The 8,979-nt window shown below is 37.5% G+C and overlaps 1 long non-coding RNA gene across 1 annotated transcript in view; it reads right to left on the minus strand.

Annotated features, from left to right (window-relative positions):
• Window positions 1-5,794, minus strand: part of LOC122761060 — a 7,249-nt gene extending 1,455 nt beyond the window's left edge. Inside the window, exons 1-2 of the long non-coding RNA XR_006358524.1 lie at window positions 5,684-5,794; window positions 5,402-5,474 (exon numbers count right to left, since the gene is read on the minus strand). This is a non-coding gene — a long non-coding RNA (uncharacterized LOC122761060). The remainder of the gene's footprint in view (window positions 1-5,401; window positions 5,475-5,683) is intronic.
• Between the last annotated feature and the right edge of the window lie 3,185 nt (window positions 5,795-8,979).

Raw genomic sequence — 8,979 nt, forward strand, 5'->3', positions numbered from 1 at the left:
GTGTTTTATCACCGAACATCAAAGTTTAGAGCAGAAAAAAATAGCTATATAAAATCAAAAATCTGATTTAATTGAAACATCCCACAATTACATGGGATGTTGGTGGTTTGTGAAGCATTGTCTTCATCACTGCCAACTCAACAAATGCATGTGAATTTTGAGCATATACTATTTTTATTATGTGTTCTAGACTCTCCTAAAAAGAAACTTCAACTAAAAAAAAAAGTAATTTCAATCTCTCTATATAGCTCTATATTATAGAATAAATCATTGTTTTGAATTCAGAATTAGCCAAACAAATCTACTAAACCTCTGTAATTACACAACGTGCATCATATCCATCAAGTCATAGTCATTTTATCTTTTATATCCCGTGATCATTTGTCCACAGCTGACATCCAAACAGTTGATGCTGTGATTTTTGCCTCAGCCTCATTTCTCTTGTGTATCTGCTCACATATTCAGCCTCCTCTTCTCCTGATACATATTCACTCTTGATTGTGGCTGCCAATTAGCCAGCAAGGGCTGTGGCAGTTCATCTATCTGACTTAAAGGTTCCTTGCCACTAATTCTGACGGTCGGGTCAAGTAGTGGAGGGGACCATTAATTGGAATAATGAAGTCTTCAGTGAGTGATCATCAATGACTTCAGAGTCCTATTAATCCTTTAAAGAAATCATCTCTTTATTTTTAATGTTTTGCTTTATCGTCCAGGATGATGCCTGCAACATCTCATTTATCCAAGACTTAATAAACAATCATGCATACATGATTTCTCTTTCTTTCTTTTTTCCACCCCCATGTCAATTACTCTCATTTCTTTCCTGCATCATTTAATCTGTTCTTGTCCCTCTCTTCCTGCTTCTCTTTTCTGGCTCAATTTTCAATCTTTTTCTCAGTTACAGCAAAATTTCTCCTTCATTTTATCCACATTTCATGCCTTTCTATGAGACTCCACCTTCTTCATCCCCTCATTTCTACTGTTTTCAGCCTCGTAAGGGTTGATGAAAGTCCAATGTGTGAATCTCTAAATGTTCCCTTCATATCTCATCATCTATTTACTTGTTTTTATTTATTTATTTGAGAGCGCAGCTTCCTTTCTACGAGATAATTTTTAGCTAATTTCCATTCACTGCTTTTGTCTGTTTATTTTGTGGCCAGATGGAGGACAGCTTCAATAACCGATGTAAGTTGGACCTGCTTCATACAATACGATACACTTTATTTTCCATGGGGAAATTAATTTTAAGCTCCGTAATGCTGCATATGTCACAATCAATAAATAGTACACTTATTGCTTTTAGTTAATAATTATACACGTTTTGAAAAGAGAGGAAAAAACAGCAGCCTTCTGTGGAATCAATAATTCTATGATATTTTTGTTTTCATAATTCTCAATTCAAGCTATACATGGACATCTGTGAATGACCCACATCACAGCCTTGAAGCGACAGTTGCTGCTCGGTGGTAACTGCTCTTCACATGAAAATGGACATGGCAAAGAAGAAGCTGAAACAACTGAACCTGGACACAGACAACAAAACCCAAAGGCTGCAAGTCCTTCTTGGTGAAACTTAAAAGAAAATAAAATTTGTTTTAATTTAATTAATGTTAGTAATTAGTTATCAAACTACTGGACCAAAAAAAAAAAAATCACATCAACTGTATGAGCTCCTATGAAACGAAGACACTGTGGCATCTAGTCTTAGAGGCAGCATTTCTCACACCTAAATGAACTAAAACAATTTGTGCATGAATCATATTTCATTCAATCCTAATGAACTAACATGTCAATAACAATTTTAATGTAGTCAGTGACAAATTCTTTTTCTCTTTACTTCAACCATTGCTTCTTTCTTTTTTTCCTGGTGTCAGTTAGTGAGATGTCTCAGAAAAACGGATCAATGAATTTTGTTTGCCTGAGTAATTTCCATACAATCAATTTCAAACATATTACCTAATCTATATATGTATATGAAAGAAGTTATGAATATTGTCATCTAGTCATATATCAATCTAGGCCTGCAGTTGCAAGCAGCACTACAGTACGTCGCCATAACTCACAGTGACATTGAAGAAGTGACTGCCAATAATCCCAACAGTGAATACATGTCAAAGACAACTTACAGCGAGCTCACTCCGACAACTGCTTGATTTCAGACATGAAAGATGGACTTGATTCGCCCCCGTGACAGTGAGCTTTAAGTTAAAGTCTCTGTGCGTTCATGGCATGGCCTGACTCAAATTGTTCATTTTACCTCTAATCGTGCCATTTATCAAAATGCTGCTCAGGCGCGTCAGTAAGTGCATTTATGCTAACAAGATCTGAGGGAGGCAATGGAGAGGACGAGCCATCATTCAGCTTTCGGGTGTCAAAACAGATGTTAGCCACAGTCGGTACCAATCAAATGTGTTTTGGGCAGGTTTGTTTTGAAAATGATGCTTTTTTTTCCTTTGGAGATTTAGTGTAATTTTTCAGGTTCAAGCTGGACGGCACTAAGAGCAACTACCAATGAAAGACCCTGCTTTATAGCACTGTGTCAGCAGAATGCTTAATTACTGTGGAGTTGCAGATGTGTAGCTGAAGCATGAAGTATCAGTGGAAGAGCATCAGTAAGAAACTGAATAGTTTTAACATTTCCCGCAGTCAGACCCACAGGTCACAGGAGATTTGTTTTGGGTCACCAAATACATTTATCCAGGATTTTTAATTAACCCTAATTAAATAACACATGCATAAGATTAGGTTATGACACATTTATTTGTATTCAAAATATTATTAGGTGGTACCAAAAGGATGCCTGTGTTATTAGTCATCTCTAAAGTGGGTCCCCCATAACATTTAAGAAAAAAAAAAAAAACGGCCTAACACGTACAGAAAGATGACATTTCAGTTATTTAATACCTCGTAGGTAAAGATGTGTAACTGAGGTTCTGGTTTTATTAAGCAGTGTTCAGGATGAAACCAAAACTACTGAAATAAAATAACATTTTAAGAACAACTAGATTTTGTTAGCTTCTACCATCTTCTCAGGACACTGGTCTGTATATTCTGACCTTAAAAGTAAACATGAATGTCACCTTTAATTTGAGTGTTGTTGGGCTTTAAAGCTAAGCCTTAAATAAACTCCTGGTTCAAGCAATAAACTCCTGGATTAATTTCAGTAATGTAGGATGTATGTTCTTGTGGAATCCTAAATGCATTTTATTACTAGTCGTCTTCAGTTTTATGACATTAGGCATCATATACTATAGTGAGGTCACTGTCAATTGGCTTAAGAGTACTATGAAAATTCTATATTTTACCTTGCACAGCCAAACAAATCATTCATTTCAATTAAAAGATGCCATAGTTACCATGTTAAAAAAAATACAATTATTTTAAGAGAAACCTGAGCAGCCGGTTAATCCCCATTTAACATTTATTGAGACATTACTAACCGAGGGCAGAGCACCACAACACAAACACCAGTCAATTTACGCATTCTGCAAACAATTCTTGTAGATGATTATGAGCCACGCTGCGGAGGCTGATGGAGAGATTAATCTTGCTTTGATAGAAATATGTCACTTTCTGCAGGCCCCGATGGATGTGATTTATCATTCCGGACAAATCCGTGCCTGGACGCCCCTCCTCCTGACAGCTCTATCGTGGCAGGAATGTCCCAAAATGTCACCTGTTGTTTCGCCAAGTGACCTTCTAATTTTCTAATTCAATTTCACCAACTCCCCTCTCTCTGCCACTCTGCTCATATCATGAACCAGTAATAACAATTACACACCGTGACTGGCTCCAAAACCTGCAATTCCCCCACTTTAAATCAAACCCCAAGTAGTCTTTTATTAGGCTGCCCGGTTAAATCAATCTAAATCTAAGCATAATAACTCTCTAATCAGGTGCTAGGGAGAATAATAGGTTGTCACGCTCGAGGAAAAATAGGCAATCATGGAATGTTTTCTTTAATTAGGCCGGCTAAAGTAGAAGGGCATGGCGGGATCATGGGACACATTCATCATAGCCAAGGTGGGAAATTACTTCAATTACTCAGGGAGGGGAGAGTGAACAGAATTATACAAGTCAGAGAAGCAGAAGAGAGGAGACCGTGATCTGCAAGGAAGACCAAATGACACCAGGGGCAGGGGAGGCAAGGACGGAGGAGGGAACAAGGGTGGGAGGAGAGAGCAACGGTAGGTAAAGAAAGTTGTCCATTAACATCAGAGTGGATGAGAGGATGCAAGAGATATTGGTAGAATTGAGATAGATGTATCATTAAAAGAAGGGCCACACAGTTGTGCATGTGGCTGTTGCCTCACGGCAAGATGGTTGCTGGTTTGCATTCCAGTCCGGGCCTTTCTGTGTGGACTTTGCATGTTCTCCCTGTGTGCTCATAGGTTTTTAGGGGGTGGATTTCCTTCCACATGTCCAAAAACATGCTGAGGTTAATTGAACATTCTAAATTGCAGTAAACAATCACTCACTGTGTGAGTGATTGTTTGTCCTCAAGTAGAGGATAAAGTGGCAGACGATGAATGAATATCATTAAAAGTGCCACTTCTGCCACCTTTCACACAGCCTCTCCCATACACCTTCCCACCCGACCACCCTTAGAACATTGAAATATAATATTAAACTGGTATTGCACTAGTTCAGAATGATGCAAATCCAAAAATGAACAAAAAGGGAGAAGAAACAAAACTCTACCAGAACCTCTCAGACTGCACTATTTGCCAGCTGTCCCTCCAAACGTTCCACCACTCATCCTCAGAATTGAAACTCAATGTTCAACAACTCTCCACAACAGAGGCTCCACGTGTCTGTCAGCCTTCCCAGAATGCAACGAGAGCACAACTGAGCCCGCGAGCTTGGCTGCAATTCCTTCCACGATGAACGAGGTAAACAGCTTCTTACTGTAACTGGATCTATCGATTGGGACAAGGCTTTGGCAGGTCGTGGATCCAGTTTGTTCTGTGACGGAGGACATGCCAGCTCGGCTACTGGCCAGATGAATACAGAGATTATGACTTTTGATAAGTGTGCCACACTAGCTCCATCAATGCTCAGCTCAGATGAAGTAGCTGCAGTGACGGCTACGAGAAAAAGCTCTGGGACTGAGTCAGGCACTTTCACTCTTCCACTTTTCTGTTAATTACTTTGACAAATTAACAGCCAAACCAAATATATATCACCAAGGAAAAAGCAACGTAGTACGTTCTGAAGCCTACATGTTGATACGCACTACGTCAAAACCAAAAAACATATTTCCATGGTCTAATTATACATAAAAATGACTAAATTCATGGTAAAAAATAAGCACAATAAGGTTAACTTTCAAATTACTGTAAGCACAAACAGGCAGCTCACAGTTTATGATGGCAACCACAATGAAAAGGATGTAACTCACATTCAGGTGAATATCTTGATCATCACATGAGGCCCACAAGTCCATTAATCCTCAAACAGCCGTTTTTGTATCCCTGTGGATTAACATGATGTATGGTAAAGCATTGCTCAACATGTTCAAACTTATAGAATTGTGAATTCACCATCATTTTAAATATTTAGCTGCTTGTTCTCTGTTAATAGAGGGGAAACGGCAAATAAAATGACTACCGCTGGATGAAAAACACAGGATCATGCTAATAAAATGAAGTTAGCCTGTGACTGGTAATACCCATGCCCTTACATTTTCAGATCTTCACCCAGCTCCAACCCCAAATCCCAATCCCATACAGGGCGGTCGAGGAGGACAAGCTCTGATGGCAGAAGATGGAGAGGCCTCTGTCACTATCACAGCAAGGTGGTAATCAGCCGAGGATCTGTGGTTCACTGAAGCGATCAATAAAAGGATTGCATTGTGTTCACATCTTGCAACTGTGCAGTATTATCAGGTTAGAGTGATCCATCATGACTTGATAGGCGGTCAGTTGCAGAGCAGCCGGAACTAAGTAAGTGGAAGAGGCATAATGTAGTTTGCAACCATCTGCTTTTCATAAAAGGATACTGCTACTGAATAGGACACTCAGATTTTTTTTAAATTGCTTTTTGTATTTGGTTTTCAGTTGTGCCTTTTGAACATTTTTTTTTTTATTTTATTAATTTCACGTGAAAATGCTAAATAAAAAAAAAAGTCACAAATGTCAAGTAATTTTTTTGCGATTGAAAAATCCATTAACTGACGTGCAGTAAATGAGGTGATGTACCACACTACCAGTATTTGTGTTTCATTTGTGAAGCAAATCATCCACTGAAGCAGGTTTTTCATTCCTTCCTGCCTTATTGAGTCTTTCTTGTTTTATTCCCATCCTCATTTTTTTTGTGCATCCTTTTTTTTTTATCTTCCATCCTCTTTTCTCCACTTCTAATCTCGTCAGTCTCTCCTTTCCCTCACTCTCTTCATTCTTTCCCCCCCTTTCTGCCTGACTGACCAGAAAGCTCCATCATCATCACCACAGGACCAGCCCAATTTTTGTTATAAAGGCAATAAATCATTCCAGCTTTCATCTATTGTTATTGATGAATGACCAATTATTTGTCATCTAATACGGAGAAAAACGATGACACAGGGAGACAGATCAACTTTTTTTTTCTTCCTCCACTGGCTGATGTGACACAGGACAGCAGTGATGGATTATATCCATAAACTGTTATTACATGTATAATGTGGCGCTCAAATCTGACATCTCACTTACTCTCAGCTTCCCGCTTAAACACAAAAAAATGGTCAGATTCACTTTGTGATCATGAAATCATTACCAAGAGATAAATTCAAGCCAGGTGACATGTACTGTACTTATCCTTTGTAAGAACAGGTTCTGATGGACAGCTCCATCTTTGATCTAGTTCTGAGTCAGTAATTTACACAGATTTGAAAAACAAAATGGTTTAAAAAGGGAGAAATAACTTGTTTTTAGTGGCATTGCTACTTTCTCTTGAATGATTATGAATCAATGAAGAATAAACAATCATCAGGCATTTTAGAAAAACAAACATCTTACTTATTTTTTTTGGCAGTGGTCTGGAGGCTCTGTAGAGATTCAGCTGATTGCTGCAGCATCTCTTTCCCAATTATTGTGTTGTTCTCAATATTTTTTCTATAAATGCATAGAGCATAAAAGAAAAAAGAAAAACACTTTTGTTTGAGTGCACCCCACTACTGCTAGACTGAATTAATCTCTGCTGCTCACTGTTGTGTCTTTTTCTGGTTTCTTCAGAAATATGCTGTCGCATTTGTGATAATTAAAGAAAAGTGAGGTAAACAAATCAAACTATTTAAATATGGATCAATAAATATGCTGTTTTGAATTGTGAGGTACCCTGTGTCTCTATCTCTGCACATATTCAAACACCTGATTTAACAAAGATGTTTGTTTATTAAGCATATAAACTTTATATATGTATATACACACACACACACACACATATATCCGACTGCTGTATGTTTTCATCAGGTGCAAAAAGATCAGACATTTACCTGCTCATTCTTCCTCTGTGGAGTTAAAAATGGTTTGTGCAAAGGCCATGACTTGTTTTACTGCAATACAACTGCAAAAGAAGGAAAGGGAGGGTGGGAGAGAGAAAGATCATTTCCCATATTAGACTCTCAATCAATTCTTCTATGTCCCATCCATCACTGCCCTTGTCATCTTGCACAAGATCACAAGCGCTCAAATCACATACCAGTGAAAATGTAGAATGTTTAGAAAAGAATATTGCGGAATTAGAAATACAACACATGTTCACATTTAGAGTTTATAATTACCATTACCTTTTTTCACTATCTGTGCCACTGTAAAATGTCCCTATCATGGATCTAATAAAGGTCGGGGTCAAGTTTTTTGTTATACAATAGCTCATTTAAAAACAACTTGAGTTTCCCAAAGTGCCTGCACATGCTTCAATGAAGTTTAAAACGCAGAACACTGAATAAATAAGCAGCATGAGCATTATAACTTCATAACTTGCTGCTAAAGACAAATGTTGTCGGACATGTTTTTCACGCATGTGAAATGAATGTAATACAGTACGTCAAATGCGACTATAATAATATTTTACATTAAATTATGAGATAAACACAGATATGTTGCTGCAATGTGTCCTAACATTACATTTTATACATGTATAAGATTATTTAATGTTAGTCGTTGTAATTATGTGCAGATTATTATCATTTTAGTCTGATTCTGTCAAGTATCTGAGTATTAACAAACAACAACACATATAAAACTCGAAAATAACAGTTTTCATTTTGACATTCAGCTCTGTATTGTCATCATTGATATCTTTTTTTGCTAAATCGATATAGTTATTGCTGCGGTTGCTAAATAGTGTGTTAGTTAACTTACTTAATGAGCTTTGAGATTAAGTGTGCACAAAGTTAGCTCCAAGTGCACGTGGCTACCGCAAACAACTAGATAGAGAACAACATCAAATTAGACACATTCACGTGACACAACTCACCAAAGTCCAGTTGGAAACCGTGTCAATAACGAGTCCCTTCTTCGACAGTGAGTAGTGAGAGTATACATTAATTCAACATAAAAGCATTAATAAAACATTACTTGTGTTGGTACCTTTTGCTACGTTGCTAAGTAGTTAATGAGATCATGTGACTTACAGGTGGGCGTAATGCTGAGCTGTGATTGGCTGGGCAATTGGCAAATCACCTGCTCTGCACACTGCACTACTGTTTCGTCATGAAAATGTTTATTTGGATTTCTTTAATACGTTTTTAAATGATTAAATGTGAAACTTACAAATAAAATAGAGATGAAGTCAAATATGTAAGATTCCAGGTTTTAAAAGCAGGTGTACAAGAAGACCGCCTCATTTGTACATTTTGTAATCAGGGCAAATGTGATTGGTTATCTTCCACCTCTTCGAATGGATAATAATAAAATCTAATAAAAAAATAAAGCTATACATATATATATATATATACAACACAACACATAGTAAAAAGCAGGCCACTTATGACAGATA

The sequence above is a fragment of the Solea senegalensis genome, linkage group LG2 (assembly GCF_019176455.1).
Source record: "Solea senegalensis isolate Sse05_10M linkage group LG2, IFAPA_SoseM_1, whole genome shotgun sequence".
In the NCBI taxonomy this organism is placed as follows: domain Eukaryota; kingdom Metazoa; phylum Chordata; class Actinopteri; order Pleuronectiformes; family Soleidae; genus Solea; species Solea senegalensis.